Here is a 24,404-nt window from a genome sequence, read left to right on the forward strand (position 1 = left end):
AGAGACAGGGCGACTTCCAGCCCACGACTGGGGCCCTCCCTCTGAGGCACCAAACCAGCCACACAGAGCACTGCTGTTCCCCACACTGGCTAGCCAGCAGTCACCCCAGCAAGCCCTGAGATGTGCCCTCACCTTCCCCGGCCAGAAGAGAACACTGGCCAGGCCTCGCAGACAGAGCCTCCGTATCGCAGGGTTGTTGTCTCGGCTCCATTCCATCAGGTGTTCCTGGAGGTCTGATTTGGTGACAGTGCTGAGGATGGAAGGACTCTGGAGAAACTGGAAAGAGAAAATCAGCGTCAGGCTAAGGAGCAGAAATCTGCCTTTGCTCTGTGCCTGCTCCATCATCTTTGCCAACTGGCCACTTTCTGCTGCACAAAATCTCTGGAGTGAAGGAGCCAGTGGCTGGTGTTTGAAATGGTCCATTCCTAGAAGGGCAACTAATCCACAAGCGCCTAATGAACTCCAGGGACAGAGGACTCTCTGGGCACCGCTAAGCGTCCTGGGCAGAGCGCTGTGGCAGAGGAAAAAGAAACCCCAGGGGAAGGCGAGGAGAGAGGCCCGGGCTTGGGGTGCTGGAGAAACATCTCCTCTTGTCACATGTCCCAGGGAGGTGCATGCAGCCAGGAGCAATCTCACCCTGCCCCCCTCCACTCTGCCCAGTCCCGCTAGTATCTGCGTGGGCAGAGGAGCTGGCTGGCTGTGAGATTGCTGAACCGCTGGCCATGGGCCCCAGCCCCTATTGGCCCAGGAGGGGTCTGAGCTGCTCTGCACAAGCCCACATGTGCCAGGCCGCTCCGGACTCTCACCTCGGTGCAGAAAGTCAGGGCGATTTCTCTCAGCGCCTCCTCCTCCTCCCGACTCTGCACGATGGCGATGGCCTCTCTGAGAACCACAGGGACCTGTGGGTTCTGGTGCTCGACCATGGTTCTGGAAGAGCAAAGGGAAAGTCCCCGGGATTACCAAAGGGAGAGACAGTCCCTCCCCCATTGCGGGGCTGAGAGGGCCGGCTGGGGCAGAGGAGGATCTCCCGCCCAACTCCCATTGCCCAGACAGGCCACAGGAAGAGGAAACTTGAGACTCCTACCTTGCGATCAAGCCCACCCCTCGGGAGAAGTGATGGCGGGAGGCGATCATTTCCCAGCCCTGCTGTAACTGGATACTGGCAAATTCCTTCCAGTATCTGGGCATGGAAAAGAGGGTCTTCACGGCCTCCAGGGACGTGCTAAACTCAAAAAGAAAAAAAAATCCTGGTGTCAGAAATCTACTGCAGCCCAACCCGCTCAAGGCCTGGGGCACAAGGCATGGTCAGCAGTAGCCGGTTTCCCCCGGGATGGACCCAGCACCCTGTCGGGGCTCACTGAGGTTTTGGCAGGTGGCGACACTGCAGCTTCTGCAGATGCTCGGTGCCCTCGCTCCCAATGGTCCAACACCCGACTCTTCGCTGGGGCCGGCACCAGGTCACTGGGCACATGGGCCAGATCCTTAGTTGGTGCGAGGGAGCAAAACTCTGCCCGTTTGCAGCAGCTGAGGTGCCTTCGGGCTCCCCGGCTCCCCCCAGGGGAGTCCACACGGAATCAGCTTCATGGTCCCTCTTGCTCCTGCCTGTGACACGGCCCCCCTGCCGGGCCGGGCCCCAGTGCTGCAGGTGGCGCATGGGGAGGTACCGACGTGGTCCCTGCCTGTGCTGGGAAGGAGCCGACCTGTGGGTGGGGTCAGAGGAGCAAGCGTGACTCACAAGCACACGGGTGCCCAGCACCGCTCCCCCCAGACATACCTGCCCAGAACTGCACCTGGGCTCCGCAGGGGCTGTGTGTGACCTGCGGGTGCAGCAGATCAAATCTGTTCCTCCCCTTCCTTTCTGCCGTTACCTCAAGGGGCTGAGGCGGCTGGATCCCTCAGGGCTGGATTTCTGGCTGGCCGTCCAGGTCCCTGGCAGGCGCAGGTCCAGCACATGCTGCACCTGCCTGACGCAGAGGAGGAGCAAGTGGGGAAACATTTGCAAGATGGCTTCTCGGTATCCCCACAGGAAAAAGATCTCATAGAGCGTGTCCATAGCCTGGAGTCAGAACGAGACAGAAAAGTCACTGAGCTGTCCCCACCTCCCATCCGCTCCCATGGCATTTTGCTGTCATGCTGGTGCCGTTTCTCACATCCTTGTGGCTTCTGAGGAAGGAGGGTTAGTTCCTCGGGGGGAGGGGAGATGTGATGGCCCCTGACCCGTCTTCCATTGCTAGAATGGGTGCAGAAGGGAACCTCTTGGAAAGATCAGAAGAGTCCAGCTGACATTATTCTCCATTATCTCTCTCCATGGCCTAGACCTCGCCCTTCCCCTTCCCAGGCCTGACCGGAGGGGGCGACACCATCATGAGGGGACCCAAACTTCTAGGCGCATGTACAGGGCATCCCACGATCCCTCTGCTGCCTGAGTAACTCCAGTGCCACAAGCAGCAGGGAGCTGGGGCGATGCCGGGAGGTCGATGCAGTTTCAGTCCAGACCCCACGTTGCTCCCAGTGACTGGCTTTCCAGCAGGTCCCGGTTTGTAGGTCCTCGTTTTCACTCCCCCATCATGCTGGGCTGCTTGTGTGTTCTGGGCCCAAGGTAGCAACTTATCCTTGTGTCGAGGATCATCTTCCATGAACTTCCACGGCAGTTTTGTGTCTTGTTGAATCCCTCTTCTCACCCACCTGTCTGTGGGGGCAGACCGAGGCTCTAGGGGTGTGAATGTTCGAGAAGCAGCATAGCTCTGCCATGAGTTTTCAGGTCACATTAGGCCCTTGGTCCATTAAACGTCTCTCACAGCAGCCCGACCCTCGCAAGCACCTTCAGGAGTTCGTTGGGAATAACAGCTCGTGGGGGGACTGTCTGGGGCACCGGGTAGCGTTGTTAGGATTGAGTTTTTTTCTTTTTTATTTCTTATTTTAGGTATAGTAACGTAGCAGTAATATAGCAATATAAGGCATATATATATATTAATATACATTTAATAGTTTACAAATCAAGTCCTTTCAGTTGAAGGTCTATTTTCTTTGTTCCGAAGTAGAAAACCAGTTCTGGGTATTTTGGCTGTGTTAGTAAGATTAGAGGAATTCTGCGAATGTTGAAGGCCAAGCTGTAATTGTTTAATTTACAATGGTTTTGCTTTTCCATGCAGTTCTGTAACCCCGGAGACTTGTGCATGTAAGAAGTGTGAATGTGTTGAGATAAGATGCAAAGTTATATGGCTTTAGAACCAGATGGTCAAAGGAGGGGGTTGAGCGAGTGTGAGCGAAGTCCTGAGGATGAGACAACCTGACTGCAGAGGAGTCATCTATAACCACCAATGCGTACCCCTACTCATGAGAAGATTGAATAATTGGCAGATTGATGAGCCTTAGAGCGGAGCAAGCCACCCGAAAGGACGATTGACAACAGGATGAACCTTCGAGAGATGTTCTGGGAACACTCACATCAAAAGATAACATTCCGGTCACAAGTGGACAGAGCGAGATCCATGGATTTTAACAAGAAGAAGGAATATATAAAGCAGGGTGCTTTGCTATGGAACTTTGCGTTCGTCTGCCACACTATCTGGAGAGGAGTATCGGATCGATCGACCGACAAGGCCCTGCTCCCCCCTGTGCTCAATCTACCTGGCCACTAGATTGACACAGACTCTGGACTGGTAACTATATCATCTGGCAGAACTGTGTATGCATGATGTTTTGTGTCTGTTCGAAAAGCATATGCAACTGTTGTATTCTCAATCGATGCGGCGTACTGCCTTTCCCCCTATAAAAGATCTCGTTGCTTCGATTAAGCATAACAGCGTAGCCCACTAGCACGGAGGTGGACTAATGGTCCATCCTGCTCTTCTAGAAGGGTTCCACCAGATCTAAGCCAATCTTCTCACAAGGTGTCCCTGCCAGGGATAAGGGCATCAGTGGTCCTGCATTGATCACTATTGGGCTGCTTTTCTGGCACTCAGGGCACGTGCTTCCTCCCCAGCCAGAAAACCTGCCGGGCTACTCTCTGTAGAGTTTTCTCTCTCCCGAAGGGTCTGGCCCAGGGCACTGCACGTCCCAGGCACAACAACTCCTGGCAGAGCAGTCACGGGAGCAGTAGTTGGCAGATGTTGGTCTTGGTCAGTGGGTGCTGGACCCGGCGATTAAGAAGGTCCTTGCTGATCTCAAACCGGGACCCTGGAGCCAGCACTGAGGTTGACCATCTCCCTGGCTTGTGTCTGCCCCTTGCTGCCAGGCCTTGGAGGGTTGGGTCACTCCTTTGCTCTTGGAGAACATCCCCCCAAGATCCCAAACTACTTCACCAGGGTCAATGGGAACTTCTGCCGGGTCGGGTTCAAATCCTCCTGCCCCAGTTAGAGGGACCCCGACCGTGCTGCTCGTTTGACTCCCTCAGATGCCCCGGCTTGGGGTCTGGCTTCCCTGGCTCCTCTGAGGCCACGTAGTCCTCAAGCAGGGAGACAGTTTCAGCGAGGGGCACCGGGCGGTGTCGCTGCGCCCATTCCTGCCTGCCCCCGGCAGGATCCGTGTCACGGGCGCGATCACAGAAGACTCCTTGGGAGCGTTTCCCAGAGCGCTGGCAAAGCCGCTGACACTCGCTTCTTGGCACTCAAGAGCTTCTCGCTACACTGTCCTGCTGGGCCAGGTCTCCTGGTCTCCCCCAGCCGAGGCACAGAGCAGAGACCCTGCCCCGCCCCCAGAGCTATACAGACATTGAGTCTATTGTGGTCTGAGGTCACAACTGTTTACACAACGCTTGATAGTGAACAAAAGTGATTTTATTAAGCACTAGCTGTGGGATTTATGTGTTTGCAAGTGAGAAAGGGCAGAGCAAAGTGAATTACAAATGTCAAATAAGAAGAAACGCATCCGTAGTTTTAACACACACTCGAGCCTCTTACAAACTCACCCTCCAACTGTTCTTATTGGGTTAAAACTCCCAGCAAGGGAAGGTCTCTGTGTTTAAGGATAAGTCATTTGATGGTGGAAGCTCCCCCCAAAGTTAGTAAATTTGTGACTCTGGGGAGTGTTGTAAGCAGCGACTGCAAAGACCAAGCTTCATTTTTTTAAGTTTTCTTGCAGGTCCCCACGTTCTGTGCTCAGAGTGGAGATCAGCCCTGGCACGTGGTGTCCCGACCCTGCACTGGGGCTGCAGAGGTGAAGCCTGGCTGCCTAGCAGAGAAGGTCGCACCCCCACAGGCGTGCTGGGCGGGCTCCAGCTGGAGGTAGCTAGAAAGGCCGGTGGAGCAGCTCAGACAGGGCTGAGGCCTACGGGGGCAGAGGTGCCGCTGGGGCTCCCGAGGAGAAGCGCATGTGCACCCGGACGCCGTCACCAGTCAGCAGGGAACCTCAGCAGAAGCCCCGGTTTGGAGGAAAGAGACGGCGCTCAAGATGGGAGAGAAGCTGGCAGGAAGCAGCCCAGGGCGGGTAGTTGAACCCCGGGTGCTTGGCGTCTTTCGGCTGGATTCCCCACCCAGCTAGTGGTGCCCCACTCCAACGCTGACAGGGTGCACTGGGACCCGGTGGAGAGGGTGGCCTGGGTCCCCCTGGCCCTCCACACCAATCCCACCAGGAGTTCTAACACACCTCTGGCTGCTAGGCCTGTGTGAAGGGAGCTGCCCTGTTGATTTGGAGCACAGGGAGTTAAGCCCTGTGTGCAGGGAGCTGCAGGGTTGATTTGGAGCATTGGGACGCACACGGGGTTGAGCTCCAAGTGAGGGGCCTCCGTGTTCGGTGGCGAGTTCGCTACGTGACAGCGCCAGTCTCACTTACGGCCAGAGACACGCTGCGGCTCCTCTCCTCCCGGTGGCTCTTCCGGAGCTTGTCCAGCAGCTGGTGCAGCACGTGCCGGGGGAGCTGTGCTTCTTCCCCCAAGGCCTTCCACAGCTCCCTGGCACCTCTGCAAGGTCAGAAACCGAAATCCGAGCGTCCCTGCTTGCCCCCCCTTGTGTCCCCAGGGAGAGGCTGGGAAGGCCGGCGGGAAAGGGGGCCTTAGAGGAGACGCCCGGGGGCTGGAAGGCTGAGGCGGGTGAGTCCCTTCCGCGAGCTCTTCATTTATTCCCTTCCCAGAGGCCTCATTGCTCCTGCAGCCTGTGCCGCTGCTTCCAGTAACTGCCCTGGGGCTGCGCACAGCGTGACACCACCCAGCCCAGCCTGCACCAAAGGCTGCTCGGTGACATTTACGCTGGAGTCACGGCCCAGGGATGCTCCCCATAGCCTGGTCCTGCCCCTCTGGTGGAGCTGGCGGGAAGTGGGGTGACCACAGAAATCAGGAGCCTGCTGGAACTCTCCAGGGACCTGTCACGTCTGCACTCTGGGCAGGGAAGAGGGAGGGGCTGGTTTCCAAGGGGCTGGGCCTGGGCATCTCCCCTCAGGAGGCAGGGACAGCCCCGTGCCCAGCAGGGAGCTTGCTCCATCGCTGTGGCCTGCCAGGCCTTTCCCGCGCTCTGCCCTGGAGGAGGAGGGGAGGGGAAATCGGGCTGAGGTGATAACAGCCTCTCCCTACCTCTCCCATGGCGGCGCGTGGGCCACACAGGCTGGAACCACGTCCCGGGGGTGGGCGCGAGCCAGCAGGGCGATGGTTCCCAGCGCGGCTCTTCTGGCTCTGGGGTCCTCGACGTCGTCCAGCCAGGTGAAAATCTCTCCCACGACGTCTCCCACCTGGAGGCAGCCAGAAAGCTGAGGGGGGGGGATTGCCCAAGAGCGGCCTCCTGCCAGGTCACCCCTCCTGGCAGACGGCGCTCGGAGAAGGGCAGGAACGTCACCAAGTCACTGAGCCGCTCTTGGTCCCAGGTCCCCGTGTCACGCGGGTAGAATTCCTGCCTCCCCAGAGGGCGATGGAGCTCAACTGATCAGGGCAGTGACTGATGCTCACACCTCCTAGGAAGGGGCTGTAGAAATGGACTCGGGCAGAGCCCTCCCTGCACCAGTCTAATTTCCGGGGCGGGCACCGGAGCCGGTGGGGCCGGGCAGCAGGATCACACATCACAGGCACCGGGGCAAAGTGCAAAGCCAAATGGTTCCTGCTGCTGGGACACGGTGGCTCTCAGCGCCTCCTCCGCCGCCCAAAAGCTCTCCAGGGCGGGGGCCGGCAGAGCCTTCACGGCTGCCAGCAGCAGGGCTGTGGGCTGGGCTGAGGCAGGGGGCTCCCCGAGGGTCTGCAATGAACAGGGGCAGAGCCTGTAGGGACTGAGCATTTCCACTGGGCAGCTGCCCTGGGACACTCGCTCCCTGGGGGCTGGCAGGGCCTAGTGAGCATGGAGGAGCCTGCTGAGACCTTTGATTGAGCAGCCTCCCCCGGTGCCAGGCGAGGGTTTGGAGAGCTCTTGCAGAGCCCTGCTTCCACCCTCGGCGTGGTGCTCCCAGAAAGCCCCCATATTACACGGCTTTGCTCCAGGGAGCTGGTCACACGTAGGAGTGTTTCCTTTGGTCCCTGAGCCGGGGGGGGGGGGGGGGGGGGGGGGTGTGTTCTCCTCTGAGACACTGGCTCCGGCACATAGTCACGCGCCCCGCAGGGGATGCTTCCCATTGGCTCAGTCACAAGCCTCATTCCCATAGTCATGTGGGCGCTGCTCTGTGCTAATGGGGTGGGCCGGCGGTCTGGTTCCTCCTCCTCTTCGCTCCCTTCCGCCCCGTTGGGCGTCTTCTGGGAGAGCTCGTTCTCCACCCCTGGAGCAGAGGAGACGCGCTGGTTTGAATGTGTTACCCTGGGCGACAGCAGGACACGGGGCCCAGAGCCCTGACGTGACTTGCCCAGGGTCACACAGCAAGGTGCTTGCAGGGCCGAGCAGAGAGCGCCGCTCCCATGACTCTCAGCTGGGGGCTCTCCCCACTGGGCTTCTCTCCCCTAGGGGCAGAGTCTCTCCCACGGTGCGTTCTCCTCTCCCCGGCCCTCGCCCCCTTCCTGCAGTGATGGGAACAGGCCTCGTTTCCCGTGTGACACCCCAGGAAGTGATGGCCCAGCCCAGCCCAGTTCCCAGTTGAGAGCTGCTGCGACCTTTGGACGGGGTGACCCCTGGTCCCTTTTTAACGGTTCTGTTCCCTCCTCTCCAGCAGCTGCTGCTGGCGCAGGGGGTTGGAGCTGCCCCTCGGCTCCCATCCAAGGATCCCTGGAAGCTGCGTGCGAATCCCTTTCCTGATTGGCTGGGGAAGGACATGGGGCACTCGCTCTCCTGTGGTGGAGGAGGGTGTCCTGCCTCCAGCCTCCACCCCGTCCCCCCACCCCTCCCAGCCCCCTGCAGGGTCCGTACTGGCTGGGGGAGCAAATCAGGGAGCCAGGACGTACTTGGGGGATCATGTGACCCAGCCCATGCTGAAGGGGAGGAGGGATCAATTGTGCTGCATTGGCTGCCACCGCCCACATGGGAAAGCTGGGGAGGTTACAGGCACCTTCAGATCAGGCCAACTTCTCTACTTTGCTCCAAGTCTTCCCTGCGCGGTGAACTGCGAACAGGGCAGCAGCCTCCCTCGCACCCTCCTCCTCCCCTGCCTCCCGCTGGGGAATTGGCCCAGCAGGGATCCTGTTTTCTCCCGTTACACTCCCCTGATGCTCATTCAGTTCTGTTTATTCTCTGCCTCCTCCTTTGCCCCTGCTCTCCCCAATTCACACCCAATATATTTTCTTCCACACCCACGGCCTATTGAAAATACATATTTATACCCACGGGTTTGGGTCCACACACCACACACCACCGCGATATTGGTGTTGCACATGAGAAAATTCAGTCGGCCCAAGGTTGGAAAATCTTAGCGGGAACACTGCTCCTACCCCCTTGTCTCACAGCCGGTGAGAGGGGACCTGGCTCCGTGGCCACCAGAGCCCTCTGGGAACAGGGGCTGCAGGGGAGCCCTCCTGGCACAGCACGTAGTTACCCCCTGTTCACACACAGCCCCTCGCTGCTCCTCTTTCTACACCCTGAGCTACCACCTCCCTGCCCGAGCTCCTGTTTCAAACTTTTGGAGCCGAGCAGCCCCCTCCCTTGCTTGAGTCAAAATTTGTATTGTGGCTCCCCAAGCCATTTCCAGGAGAGGCTGGGTGGCCTGCTGGGGAGATCGAAGGGGGGGGTGGGGATTTGCTTGAGCCTTCTGGGCCCAGCTCCCAAAATAGAGGATCCAGGCAGAGAAAGATGACTGGAGCTATAACACGGGGCTGGGAGGTGTATAACTGGTAAGAAAGGAAACATTATTAATCAAAATCAAAATAATTAAGCAAAGGGGCCGGGGGGGGGGGGGGGGGGGATTTGGTGTTAGGATTCACCCCTCCGGTGCTCCAGCCCCATGGAGAGTGGAGGGAGACAAGAAAGGACCAGAGTTCAAGGATTCCTATGGGCCAGATTACCTCTTTTCCATACCCGTGATAGTAGATTTGTATGACCTGCCCTAGCTTTTGGGGTGAGTCCAAGATGAGGGGTTCGGTGTGCGGGAGGTGGCTGCCAGGGCATGGGATAAGGATAGTGGTGCAGGAGGGAGTAAGGGTGGGAGTGTGGGTGGGGGGTAGGGTGCTGGAGTGGCCTGGGACTTTGGGTGCTGGAGGCGGTGAGGTCTGAACAGGAGGGAAGGTGCAGGAGCCGGCTGGGGTAGGGTATCTGGAAGGGAGGGAGGTGCCGGATTAGGTTGGGGATGCCAGACCCCCAGAGAGCTGTGCCCTGCCATTGTCTGTTCTTCCCACTTCAGGGAGGAACCTGCCCCCCTGTACCAGAGCGTCTGGCACTTGATGGATTCCAGCCTCTGAGGAGCCCATCGCTGTCCCAGGAGACGGCCCTAATGCTCAAGCCTTGTACAGTGACTGGGGTCAGTGTCCCTCACATGCTCCCCTCTCACCGGGTGGGTTGTATCCTCACCTGTGGGATCCAGCTGGTCTTTGTCTGGGCTCTCCGGTGGCTTCTCCTCCTCTGGCTCCTCCTGCTTCTCCGCTGAGTTCTTCTTCCTCTTCTTCAGGGAGAAGCGTGTCCACCGCCTGGGAGAGGAAGCTCTTCTCTCCTCCTCAGCCTCTGCCAGGGAGCTGCCACACTGGCTGCAGACACAGAGTCTTCTTATGCCTGACAGGATCTTCCAGGAGCCTCTGGTTCTCTTGGGCTCCTCAGGCAAGGCCTGCTCCTGCTGGCTGAGGCCGGCGCATGCCTCGGCTGCTGCAGGTTGGACCACCACCCGGAGCACTCGGCTGTGTCTGTGCTCCCTTGAGGTGAGTCTTTCAAAGAAGGAACACAGCCTGGAAGAAAAAGAAGGAGCCAATGGGTTTTTCTGCCCTGGAAAGGCAAGACATTAATCTGCCAGGATTCAGATACAAGAGCGCTCTATTGAAACCATCCGCTTCTCTAAGAGCCAGAACTGGTCCATAGAACCCAGTCAAAGGTGAAGACACATGGGGCTGTGGGTGACCCAGGAATTCTTGTGGGGAATTTCTAGGGCCTGTGTGGTGCAGGAGCTCAGACTCGGGGAGCAGGGCTGTGCCTTCTGGCCTTACAGCCTGGGACTCTAGGGGCTGATGACCCTCAAGTTATAGAAGTGGCTGAAGTTCATCCTCCATTTGCTCTTAACGGCTTTGGGCCTGCAGTCGCCGTCCTACTGGTGGAAGGGAAGCTGTTGCTAGTTGTGGGTTCAGTGGGGGTAGGAGGCTGAGCCTGGCATCTCTCTGCTGTCCCCAGTGCTGGTTGTGGGGCCCGGGTGGCATGGTGGCTTCTGAGCTGCTCCCAGGGAGGGGCCATGTGGGTTAACTAAGTTTACATTATTCCTACTCTAAACTGTACAGGATTTGGATTTGTTATTTTGGGAAGTCGACAAAGAGGCAGAAGAAACTGGCCTGTCTAACTGGAATTATTTAGGATTCTAGCTGTGATTCACTGGGTAGTGCCTTTCTGGGCTTCAGCAGATGGAATCCAGATAGTTACTATCTTTTAGAAGCTACCACAGCAAATAGTAATTGTTCAGTGAAATCAGATGTATTATAGATTGTTCTTAAGCAGTTCTGAATCTCACTGGGCCTCAGAAACTGATCCCTTTGGAGTCAGTTTTGCTTTGTACAGACTTGCAACATGCTTTTGTGAAATCCTCCTGAGTGTTTTATACTTGATTTGCCTTTGGTGGCAAAACTCAATGAGCTATTTCCTTCTCTTCAGTCTGGTGTTTTCCATCCTGTGCTACTAACCCTTCCACTATCGCTCCAGAGAACTGTTATGTTGTTTTGAATAAGGGAGAGAAGGAATCACCCCTGAGGCACCCATCTGTCGCCCTGACATGTCATCTGGGGAGGTATGCCGCCTGCCAGGGGCCCATATCCCAGATATTACGAAGGCATTGCTGAGGAATATCCAACCTCCTGACTACTACCCCCTGCTTCTCATCCATGTGGGCCCTAATGATACTGCAAGGTGTGACCTTGAGAGGAGCTAGGGTGATTACGGGGCTGTGGGAGCACAGGGGAAGGAGTTTGGTGCACAGGTGGTGTTCTCCTTAGTCCTTCCTGTCAATTTTCGGGGCCCAGGCAGAGACAGGTACATCCTGGAGGTGAGTGCCTGGCAGTAAAGATGGTGCCACCAAGAGGGCTTTGGCCTCCTTGACCACGGGACGCTGCTCCGAGAAGAAGGACTGCTGAGCAGAGATGGGGTTCACCTTTCGAGGAAGGGGAAGAGAGTATTTGGTCACAGAGGGGCTAACCTAGGGTACGTCTACACTACAACGTTAATTCGAACTAACTTAGTTCGAATTAGTTAATTCGAACTAAGCTAATTCGAACTAACGCGTCTAGAACTAAAAACTAGTTCGAATTAGCGTTTTGCTAATTCGAACTAGCAAGTCCACATTGAGTGGACCCTGAACAGGGCTTAAGGATGGCCGGAAGCAGTGCCGGCAGGGCATCAGAGGAGGACTTAGAGCGTGGAGATGCTGTCTCAGGCTAGCCGAGGGCTGTCTTTAAAGGGTCCCGATCCCCATCACGGACAGACAGTTCTAAGGGGTGCCCCGCTTGCAAAGCAGTCCTGGCTTGGAGTGCCCGGAGTACCCACACTGGGCACATCACACCACTCGGCCATCAGCCCGGCTGCACTTGCTGCAGGCTGCCATCTGGGGAGAGGGGGCAATTGGGGGGGCTGCAGGAGAGCTTCCACCCCCAGAAGCCCGCAGAGCCAGCCCAGTCCTCCCCATCGGGGGCTCGTACCCCATTCCTCCCTCACCTCCTTCCACTTACCCTTCCCTAGCCCCCCTTCTTATTGATGTACAAAATAAAGATAACGTTTCTTCCAACATTGACTCTGTCTTTATTGAACAAAACTGGGGGAGACTGGGAAAAGGAGGTGGGAGAGGGGAAGAGAAAGGCTGGGAGAGGGGAGGGCAACTAACATGATCAGGGGTTGGGAACAGGTCCCAGATGAAGACAGGCTACAGAGACTGGGACTGTTCAGCTTAGAAAAGAGGAGATGGAGCGGGGACAGGATAGAAGGCTGGAGAGGGATGGCACGAGACAAATGGGTTGGTCACTGTCTTCGGTCCATCCCCTCCAGGGTCCCTAGGGTTGGTCGCTGTCGGCACACAGGCTACTGGGCTAGATGGACCTTTGGTCTGACCCAGGACGGACATTGTAAGCTCAGGGCTCAGGGTCGGGGGTCTCAGTGGACCCCCTTGATTTTCATGCACACCTGCTCCTGGCTGGCCAGGCTGGCAGCTCTCCTGACCTAGACGGCCACCTTCCTGTGCCTAGTGCGGAGATCGTGGACGAGGTCCACGATGTCCGCACTAGCCCAGGAAGGTGCCCGCCTGTTGCGGTCCCGGGCAAGCTCCCGGGAGCCGCCAGCCTGGTCCCGGGAAGAGGGGGTGGGCTGGGGGACATCGGGTGGGTGGCTCTGTGCCGTGCCACGTGCAGGGTCTGCTAGCTGGGTGCTGGCAGGCTTGCACCTGGCACGGGCACCGTAGCCAGCCCGTGCCCCTTTAAGGGGTCTGGGGACGGGAAGGGGGCAATAGTTTCCCCCTGGTGTTGGCCAGAGTGGCCACCAGGGAAACCTGGGGAGGGCTAGCCTCGCACTAGTTCGAATTAAGGGGCTAGACACCCCTTAATTCGAACTAGTAAGTTCGAACTAGGCTTAATCCTCGTAAAATGAGGTTTTCCTAGTTCGAACTAAGCGCTCCGCTAGTTGGATTTAAATTCGAACTAGCGGAGCGCTAGTGTAGCGGCTATGAATGTTAGTTCGAACTAACGTCCGTTAGTTCGAACTAACATTGTAGTGTACACATACCCCTAGTGAGAAGGGCTTTAAACTAGTTTTGATGGGGACAGGTGGCCAAAGCCCACAGGCAAATGAAAAACATGGAGACCTGGGAGATGGGTTGGAAATGGGAGGGAGCATGGGCTATAACAGCAGAGAGAAAGGAGGGACAAGGCAGAAGTGGGGGGCAAAATCCAATTGGTATCTTAGATGCTGGTGTACAAAGGCAAGGAGGACGGGGAATAGGCAGGAAGAACTTGAAGTGCTAATAAAGAAACACAAGGATGACCCAGTTGGTATCCCAGAGACTTGGTGGGATAATACACACAATTGGAATATTGATACCGAAGGGTACAGCTTGCCCAGGACTGACAGGCAGGGATAAAAGGGAGGAGGTGTTGCCGTATCTATTAAGAATGTACACGGGGCTGAGGAGAAGCTAGGCGTAGAAGACAGACTTGTTAAGAGTGTCTGGGTTAGGTTAAAAGAGGTAAAAAGAAGGGTGATGTCATGCTAGGGGTCCACTCCAGCCCACCAACCCAGGCAGAAGAGGGGACTGGACTTCAGAAAAGCAGACTTGGCTCCCTCAGGGAAGTGATGGGCAGGATTCCCTGAGGTGCTAACATGAAGGGGAAAGGAATCCAGGAGAGCTGGCAGGATTTTAAAGAAGCCTTAATGAAGGCACAAGACCAAAGCATCCCGATGCACAGTAAGAAAAGCAAATATGGTGGACAACCAGATGGGCTTAGCAGGGAAATCCTTCGTGATCTTAAACACAAACAGGAAGTTCATAAGAAGTGGAAACTTGGAGAGATGACTTGGGAGGAGTCTAAATATACTTGAGAATGCAAGGGAGTCGTCCTGAAGGAAAAAGCACAATTGGATTTGTAGCTAGCAAGGGATGTGATGGGTAACAAGAAAGGTTTCTACAGGCATGTGTCACGTTCCTGGATTTTGAGGGGAGCAGCCAGATCACTGCTGCACCCATGGGGGTGTGTTTGCCCCAAAAGTGGTATAAAGGGGGCCATGTGAGGTGTTGAATAGAAGTTTACTGTCTGCTAATCCTATGTACGCTATTCATGTGATTGTACAATGTCTGTGTGTGAAATTATAAGCAGGTACAGTAAACTTCTGATAATCTGGTACCTTTAGGACCCAGGGGATGCCGGATTATCAGCTATACCGGACTATTGGAAGGGGGGGCTATGACGGGTCGGATGGGGGGAGATGTCACCCCAGACCCGTCTTAGCCCCCCCCCCCTCCCATGGTCGGGCTCTGCTCCAGGCATCCCCGATTCAGCCGCTGCTGGTCAGTTTCAGCAGCAGCTGAATTGGGACGCCTGCAGCAGAGCAGCCGGGGTGCTGCCGGGTTGGTCCAGTAGCGCCGCCCCATGGCGCTGCGAGACCAACCCGGCAGCACCCCAGCTGCTCTGGGGGATGCCTGGGGCAGAGCAGCTGGGGTGCTGCCGGTTGGCCCCGCAGCCCAAAGGGGCAGCGCTATGGGACCTACCGGGCAGCACTCCAACTGCTCTGCCCCCAGCTTCCCCGATTCAGCCGCTGGTCAGTTTCAGCAGCGTCTGAATCAGGGAAGCCGGGGGCAGACCAGTTCCAATGGTCCGGCTGCCCGGAGCACTTCCGGGTTCCTGATGGTGCCGGACCATCAGGAGTGCCGGACCATCAGATGCCGGACCAATGGAGTTTTACTGTACTTTGTATGGATACTGAATGTGCTTGAGCATTGGGCAGAGCCTGGCCTATGGACATGCTAATTAGCAAGGCTGTGTGGAACAATGGCACTCAATAGGCCAAGGATACACCTCAAGAATGAGGCCTGACACCTAAGGGCTGCCAGCAGGGAACACAGGGATACTGTGCCAGGTGAGCTGCTGCAGCCAAGAAGAGCCCAGGAAGGAGGTATATAAATATGCCATGTGGTCCACTCCATCTTGGTACTCAGCTCAGCACTTCATCCCAGAGGCAGCAGTGCAGGGATTGAAGAGCCAGAAAGAACTGTGGACCCGTCCTGATCCTAGGATGTGCAACAAGGACTTCTAATCTCTGCTAGAGCCTGCATCGAAAACTGGGAGATTCGATGCATGGAACGTATGATACTTTAGCAACCTCACTCTCATGCTTTTCTTTCTGGTAGCAATAACCTTTAGAAGTTAGATGCTAAAGGATTGGCCCAGCGTGATTTGTGGGTAAGGTCCAGAGGGTAAATTGACCAGGGATCTGTGGCTGGTTTATTGGAACCGGACAGAGCTTGTTCAGGGTAGGTGGGATTGGGTTCTAAGACCCCTCACCTGTGTATGAGGCCCGGGGCCATGTGGGGCACGGATATCGCTGGGGTGTCGGAGGAGTTTTGCTCGTGAGGCTTCAGGCAGGCTGCTGAAGCGCTCTGTGGGACTGGTTTGTGGACTGTTTGGGAAGGTCTCCAGTCTGGGGGCTGTAAGGAGCACCGAATTTGAGCAATTCACCCTGAGCAGATGCCTTCAGCTGTGCCCAGACATGGCCCAGTCCGTCACAGCATGTTAGCAATTAGAAGGTGCTCAGCGATGGCGTGGGGCACTTACTGCATGAGGGAGGTAACCTAATGACAGGTGATGTGGGAAAAGCTGAAGTACTCAATGCTTTCTTTGCCTTTGTCTTCCCAAAGAAAGTCAGCTCATAGATTATTGCACTAGGCAAGACAGTATGGGAAGGAGCTGGGCAGCCCTCCGTGGAAAATGAACAGGTTAAGAAATATTTAGAAAAGCTAAACATACACAAATCGATGGATCTGGATTTAACACATCCGAGGATTCTGAGGGAGTTGGCAAATGTCATTGCAGAACTGGCCATTATTTTTGAAAACTCATAGAGATTTGGAGCGATCCTGGATGACTGGAAAAAAGCAAATGCAGTGTCTATCTTTTAAAAGGGGAAAAGGACAATCCAGTGAACTACAGACCAGTCTGCCTTATCTCAGTCCCCAGAAAAAGCATGGCGGGCATCCTCAAGGAATCCATTTTGAAGTACTTAAAAAAGAGGAAAGTGATCAGGAATAGTCAACATGGATTCCCGAAGGGCAAGTCGTGCGTCACCAATGTGATTAGCTTCTATGATGAGGTAACTGGCTCCGTGGACATGGGGAAGTCAGTGGATGTGATATACCTTGACTTACCAAAACTTTTCATTTGATCTCCCACAATATTCTTGCCAGCAGTTAAGGAAGTATGGATTGAACATATGGACTGTAATGTGGATATAAAGTGAGCTAGATTGTCGGGCCCAATAGCTAGTGATAAATTGCTTGATGTCTGGATGGCGATCAATTTCAAGAGGAAAGCCCCAAGCATTGGTTCTAGGGCCGGATTTTTTCAACATCTTTATTAATGACTTGGATGTGGGGATGGATTGCAAGTTTGCAGATGACACTAAGCTAGGAGGAGAGGTAAATACACTAGAGGACAGGGATAGGGTCCAGATTGACCTACACAAATTGGAAGATTGGGCCAAAACAAATCTAATGAGGTTCAACAAGGACGACTGTAGAGTCCTTCACTTGGGACGGAAGAATCCAGAGCACTGTTACAGGCTGGGGACCGACTGGCTACGTAGCAGTTTGGCAGAAAAGGACCTGGGCATTACAGTGGACGAGAAGCTGCATATGAGTTAACAATTTGCTCTTGGAGCCAAGAGGCTAATGGCCTCTTAAGGAGCATGAGGAGGAGCATTGCCAGCAGATCTAGAGAAGCAATTACAGTCAGTCCCCGGGTTACGTACAAGATAGGGACTGTAGGTTTGTTCTTAAGTTGAATCTGTATGTAAGTCGGAACTGGCGTCCAGATTCAGCCGCCAGTTCTGACTTACATACAGATTCAACTAAAGAACCCCAAGCGTCCCCAAGTCAGCTGCTGCTGAAACTGATCAGCAGCTGAATCAGGAAGCCCGAGGCAGAGCAGCTGGGGTGCTGCCGGGTTGGTCCAGTAGTGCCCAGAGCGGCGCTGCGGGATCAACCGGCAGTGCCCCAGCTGCTCTGCCCCAGGGTCCACAAGCCTCAGAAGCGCGGTACCCCGCCGTGGCTGCGGCTTCGCTCCCGGTGCCCCTGGTCTGCTGGAGACGGTCCCCAGCAGACCAGGGGCACCGGGAGCAGCTTTTCTCGCCCCGGAGGTCGAGGTGGCGGGACCGCTGAGCTCTGGGCGGTCCCGCCGCCTGCGAGCTCCGGGGCGAGAAAGCCCCATTCGTAAGTGCGGATCCGACGTCAGTCAGATCCGCGTAACTCGGGGACTGCCTGTATTCCTCTTTATTCGACCCTGGTGAGGCCACATCTGGAGTATTGCATCCAGTTCTGTGCCACCCACTACAGAAAGGATGTGGACACATTGGAGAGGATCCAGCCAAGGGCAACCAAAATGATGAGGGGGCTGGAGCACATGGCCTATGAGGAGAGACTGAGGGATTTGGGATTATTTAGTCTACAGAAGAGAAGAGTGAGGGGGGATTTGGTAGCAGCCTGCAACTTCCTGTAGAGAGATTCCAAAGTGGATGGAGAGAGGCTGTTCTCGGTAGTGATGGAAGACTGAACAGGAGCAATGGTCTCAAGTTACAGTGGGGCAGGTCTACGTTGGCTGTTAGGAAAAACTATTTTACTAGGAGAGTTGTGAAGCACTGGAATCCGTTACCTCGGGAGGGGGTGGAATCTCCATCCCTAGAGCTTTGTAAGCCCTGGTTTGACAAAGCCCTGGCTGGGATGATTGAGTTGGGGTTGCTCCTGTATTGGGCAGGGGGCTGGACTCAATAACCTCCTAAAGTCTCTTCCAGCCCTAGGTTTCGATGATTCTAGGTGGATGAGGCTGTTTTAAAAGAATTCACAAAAACATCCCAAAGCACAGGATTTGGTGGTGATGGGGGACTTCAACGATCCATACACATGTTGGGAGACTAACACAGCAAGGCACAGATTAGCCAATACATTCCTGGACTGCATTGGAGACAATTTTTTATTTCAGAAGGCTGAGAAAGCTGCTCTAGATTTGATTTCAACAAATAGAGAGGAACTGGTTGAAATTTGAAAGTGGAAGGCAGCTTGGGTGAGAGAGATCATGAAATCATAGAGGTCCTGATTCTACGGTAGAAGAGAGAAAAGCAAAATAGAGACAGTGGATTTCAGGAAGGCAGATTTTAGTAATCTCGGAGAGGTGGTACGTAAGTTTCGCATGGGAAGCAAGATGAAGAGGAAAAAGAGAGGAAGACAACTGGCAGTTTGTCCAAGGGACATTATTAGGGCCCAAAAGCAAACTATTCCACTGAGCAGGAAAGATGGAAAGTACAGGAAGAGACCACCTTGGCTTCACCAGGAGCTCTTACACGATCCAAAAATTAAAAAGGAGTTGTGTAAAAGGTAGAAACTAGGTCAAATAACAAAGGATGAATACAAGAAAACAACACAGCTAGGCAGGAGCCACATGAGAAAGGCGAATGCACAAAACTAATTCAGTCTAGCTAGAGACAGAAAGGGTAACAAAAAGAGATTTTACAAATATGTGAGAAGCAAGAGGAAGACAAAGGACAGGGTAGGCCCATTGCTCAGTGAGGAGGGAGAAACAATAACAGGAAACCTGGAAATGACAGAGGTGCTTACTGACACTTTGTTTCAGTTTTCACCAACAAGTTTGATGACCACGAGATGCCTAAGGTAGTGGATGCTAGTGGGAATGGGGAAGGTTTAGAAGTTAAACAAAAAAACAAAAGAAATGAAAAATTAGTAAGAAAAATTAAATGTCTTCAGGTCACCAGGGATGGATGAAACGCATCCTAGAATGCTCAAGGAGTTGATAGAGGAGGTATCTGAGCCTTTAGCTATCGTCTTTGAAAGGTCATGAAGGTTGGGAGAGATACCAGAAGACTGGAAATGGGCAAATACAGTGTCTATCTATAAAAGGGAAAATAGGAACAACCCAAGAAAGTAGAGACCACTCGGCTTAACTTCTATGCCAGGAAATATAATGGAGCATATAACAGTCATTTGTAAATGAAGGCAAAGAGCATCAACCAACACAGCGGGAAACCCTAAGAAATGCTGCCCCACGCTCAAAGGAGAATGGCTGAATGAAAGAGAGGAAGCAGAATCTCAATGATCTAAAGGCAAGATCTGTGTACAGCGGAGAGACATGTTCCTGTACAGTGCTGATGTGGACTTGACCTTCTAAACTTGTGCTAAGGCTACAATATCCAGCTTCTTCTCCCCAGGCCACAAATGGGAATGGAGAGGCCGTTGAACTACAAGAGGAGGATTTTGCATGCCAAAGTCGTGAATCTGCTGTACATATTCTTAGGAGCAGAAATTCTCATCCCCTGGGATTTGACCTGTGAATTATGCTCTTAGAAACCTCGAATGAGAAACAGAAGAGACTGGAACTGAAGGAAAGAAAACATTTAAAGCCAGAAGAAATAAAAATTCTCATGGATAATTTTCTGCTTCCAATACAAATGAACAGCTCCACATGGGAACGCACCAGCATGTACAAGTTGGCACAGAAAAAACTCTGCTTTTGAGGTTTTGGAGTCAATTGACATCATTGTCCATTCAGAATCGTGACAGCTATTCACCTGTCTTCCTACCATACGCTTATTACTGATGAAAGCGCAGCGATTCCTGTCACCAACTTGCTTATCATTTGCTTCAAGTTCAGAGGTGTAGCATGGGCAGGGCAGAAGACTGTTTGGTGGAATTAGTCAATGATCTGCTTGTAATGCACAAGCTGTTACAGCTGCTGTCTAAGCCTCTGACAGCCTGAATAAGCGGGATGTGATGAAACAGTGATGTTCACTTCAGTCATACTAGGGAAAAACAATGGTGTTGCCACACAACTCAAGCAGGGCATCCCATATTTAACAGCACAACCCTGCGTGGCACATCGAGAAGACCTGGGTTTAGCGGATGCGTGGAACCAAGTGCCAATGCTGAAGAAAGGAGAGATCCTTTTTAAGACCGTTTATAGGGTCTTTTGCAGCTCCTCAGTCCAAGGAGGACAATTTGAGGAAAGAGCAAATGTCACAGAAAATGAGACTGTATCGTTGAAACCTCTAACTGAAGTACGGTGGCTAGCTAGACATTTTGCTGTGTAATTATGAGCCCCTTCTTAAATATTTGGAACAAGAAATCTGAGAAAATAATGACCCATTAACAAAGTGCTGCCTGAATAAGCTCTCTGACACTAATTGCCACGTCACTGCAGCTGTATTAAATGATGTCTCACGCAAATTAGCAGAACTGACCAGACGCTGGCAGAAGTGAAGCTTTAACAACAAGTGAAGCTGTAAAATTAGCAAGGGCTCAGATCCACAGGATGAGAGGGCAGGATCTCGGTAAAACAGTCTCTTGGAGCAACAGTGTGAAAAATCGAACCAAATCAAGCACAACCGATGAACATTCAGCAGTGAACCTGTTCTATGTTTCATCTCCCTGCTGTGTAAGCCTCTGCATAAGAGGTTTCCAGAGAATGGACTAGATGAACAGGCAGCTTTGCCTCACTTTCCACACATCAATTCAGGGATGAATTTGGCACTGAAATCATTAGCAAGCGAGCTAACAAATACAGAACAATTTGGGGCAGTAGTCAAGTGAAATCATCAGCCGAAAGACCACAGAGGAGGAGAAGGAGTTCATTGCAAACCAGAACAAGGGTTACAAATAAATCATTGCAGAGACATAATGAAGCAAAGCTCATGACAAATTTGCAGGAAATGGGGACTTTATAGTGACAGAATGTAGGACAATGTGTGACGGCGCGTTGGGGGTCCCCCGTCTCCTGCACCCCGAAATGGCACAAACAGACTGCACCAGCCGGTGGAATAGAGGAAGTTTATTGCCTCTCCAGGATACAGCACAGCACAGATGTAATCTGGTCACAGAGCTGGGCTAGGATGCCTCAGGCCCCCTTGAGATGGGGGAGACTGGGCCCCTAAACTCCAGCCCCTTTCCCTAGGCTGTCTCCTCCATGCTCCCAGCCAGCCAGCAACTAACTAACTCCCTTCCAGCCCTGCCCCCCAGCCAGGGCAGCATTCCACCTTCCTTTGTTCCTCTCCATGGGGGGTGTCTGGCCACTGGTTTGCATAGTGACTCATCCTGTTTTGCTGGGTCGTGGTACCCACGGCAGCCAGTGGGGGTTACCCCAGAGCCAGCAGCATAGAAACCAGCCAGGTACCCCCACTACGTCACACAATGCAATGCAGTGTCACAACTAGTGGATACATGGGCAACATTTCAAACTTCCAGTGCTGTCTGTGAGCCTGGCTTTAGTCTTCTCTAGAATATCCAAACTATCTCTGCATAAACTTTTGTCATTTTGGTCTTAAGTGTGCCTCGGTGATCACTTACACCCACACCCACACCCCGCACAGTGATCGATATCTGTCACACACACACAGTGATCACATACACACATACTCTACAAGCCACAGTGATCTCACAAGCATACTGACATACACACACATTGCAGGACACCATGATCTCTCTCTCTCACTCACGCACTCACTCATACACACACACAGCCCGTGCCTATAGGCATACTAGGCAGCTGCCTAGGGTGCCAAGTTGCATGGAGCGCCAAATTCTAAACTCTGCCCCTTCCATTTCCCATTCCCTTTGCTGTGCCTTACCTGGAGCATGGCTGCCCTGCGGCCAGGAGGGGGAAAGTCCTGGGAGTGGGAGTGCACGGGTGGGGTGGGGGAGTTTCCCCTGTGCCGTGGAAGGGTGGAGGAGGAGGAGGAACGCGTGGGGGCGGGGGGTTCCCCTGTGCCGCAGAAAGGGTCATCCCCAGGGGAGAAGGGATGCGGGGGGGTCGGTCCCGGGGGAGGAGGAACGTGGGGGGTTTCTCTCTGGGGGGGGTGGGATCTTGGGAGGAGGGGAGTGCAGGGGACTCTGTCCCCCGGCTGGCACCCTGTTCCTTCTCCCCGGCCCCCAGGTCCCAAACTCCATCCCCAGGCCTGCAGCCACCAGCCCCAGCACTCCAACTCCATCCCCAAACCCCCAACCCCAACCTCCAGGCCCCCAGCCACAGAACTCCATCCCCAGCCCCCCTCTCCCCAGCACAGAACCAAAACCCTCAGTCAATATCTGCCTTTGGGCTGGGGGGGGGGCGCCTACTGCATTGATCGCCTAGGAGCTGCTGCAGGAGCTGGTGGGGGCGGTCGGCACGTGCTCATGAGGGTCCAATTGAAAATCACATGACAGACAGACAAGAACTGTGATTAGTGCTCTTCTACATACAGCAAATAAATGAAGTGATTTTTTGTGTTAAAACCAAATGATTTAGTTTTTGTTTCACAAGTCACAACAACAGAGACTCGCTAACACTTTTGCCTGTAGAAAGTTTTTTTCATGTGCATCAAGCCAAGAGACATAATCTTTAATTTCAAGCATAAACTGTAACACATTTTTCATTTAATATGTCAGTACAAATGATAACAGATTTTGTTTGCTATGCCAAGAAATAGCAGTTTTGCGTTATGCCTCAGAGGAACAGGACACCTGTAAGATACCAAATGGCTGCTGAAAACAACGTATTTGATTTCATAGTAAACAAACATTTAAAGTCAGGCACCTTGCCAACGATCCCTTGTTGTAGTATTCTTTCTTCCATAACATTTTAAATATATCTAAGGTATTTGTTAGTAACTGCTGGTGCCACAGTGGCACAAATCCAAACAAGCGCACACGACCTCATTCTTGGTGCACAAGACAAAACTCGTGGATGGAGAATCTTAAGAGGGATCACTGGTCCCATCTATTTTCTATGATTCTCAGCTGGGCCTTCTCTCAAACCTCACAGCTTTGTGCTCAGAATGTTGGGACTCTGGCTACAGATAGGGGCCAAGCTGAAAATGAGGAACCCTCTGTTCCCATCAAACCCAGTAAAAGGAATAAAAGATTGTTAAGTAGCGGGGTTGAAGCACTGCAAGGACAGAGTATCAGCTGCAAATGTGTTTAATTCCTGTCAAGTATTTCAAAATCTGGATTTTGTTAGCAGGGGGAAAAGAACCAGTGAGCATTCAATGAAGAGTTTTACACACTATTTAGAAGATCGAATCAGAACTGAGGTCACCAAAAAATTACAAAGAAAACACACCAAGACTCGTGACAAAATGAGGTAGCAGTTTATTTCAACCCGTTACCTGGAATGGAATGTCAGAGGGAATTTACACAGATATTTTATAGGCTGGAGGGGGTACAGGAGAATTCATATGGGGCTTTGAGTTTCTGAGAGAAGCACCCACATGAGAGCTTGGGACTGGCTATGGAGCTGTAGCACTTTCAATATAATTCAAATAGCACTTTGTTATTCTAATTCTGTACATTCTGAGCTGGATGTTGTCTGAACACATCGATATTGGACAATCATTACTTGACACCAAACATTTCTCTACCCATCCTGAAGGCAGGGGATGCCTTAGGGGCACCTCCAAGAGGAATAAGCTCCATGGAGAAATAAACACAAATTCAACTCAAGTTTTGCTACGTTCCCTTTAAGTAAGAAACATGGAAATTCACCCCCACTGGTCGGCAGGGAGGGAAAATCATCCCCATCTGCCTCAGGAGCACGGGAAAGGCTGAAGCAGAAGGAGAGGGGAAGATGCCCCGAGTCAAATCAAAACGGAGTGTTGGGAACTGACTGTTGCAGCCTCTGCCCCCACCCGTCCTAGGCCGAGGAGGCTCCAATCTCCAAGGTGGGCTCTCGGGGGCAGGGAAAGACTCCGGGAATTACCTTCTGTACAGACTCATCCTCTCTCACGCCCGCGGGGACAGCGGCTTCCTGAGGTTCTTGACAGAGGCTCAGTTCACGTCTCTCAGATCCTTGGGCACCAGCCATTGCCAACCAGTTGGACTGGAGGCAGGACAAGAATGCTGCAGCCACATTCTTTGTTGTTGTCACACATGACGTCACAATACACTCAGGCCTCCACACTGAGACACCCCCCGCCCAGGTAACTCATCCCATCGCACGGCCAGGCAGGGGGCAGTGCTAACACCCACAGCTGGGTCATACTGGAAAGCTACTGGGAAGGGAGGCAGGAGGCAGAACCTTCCTTTGACCTAGCTCTGTCCCTTCTCCTCCATGCGTGCTGGGTACCAGCGGGTGACAACAGAAATTCACAGAGGTGGGGGGTGTGATTTTTGCTAAGCTGGCTGCTGTGGGCTCCGGACTCTCTGCTTTTCGGGGAACATGC

The sequence above is a fragment of the Pelodiscus sinensis genome, unplaced genomic scaffold, assembly GCF_049634645.1.
Source record: "Pelodiscus sinensis isolate JC-2024 unplaced genomic scaffold, ASM4963464v1 ctg39, whole genome shotgun sequence".
Lineage (NCBI taxonomy): Eukaryota > Metazoa > Chordata > Testudines > Trionychidae > Pelodiscus > Pelodiscus sinensis.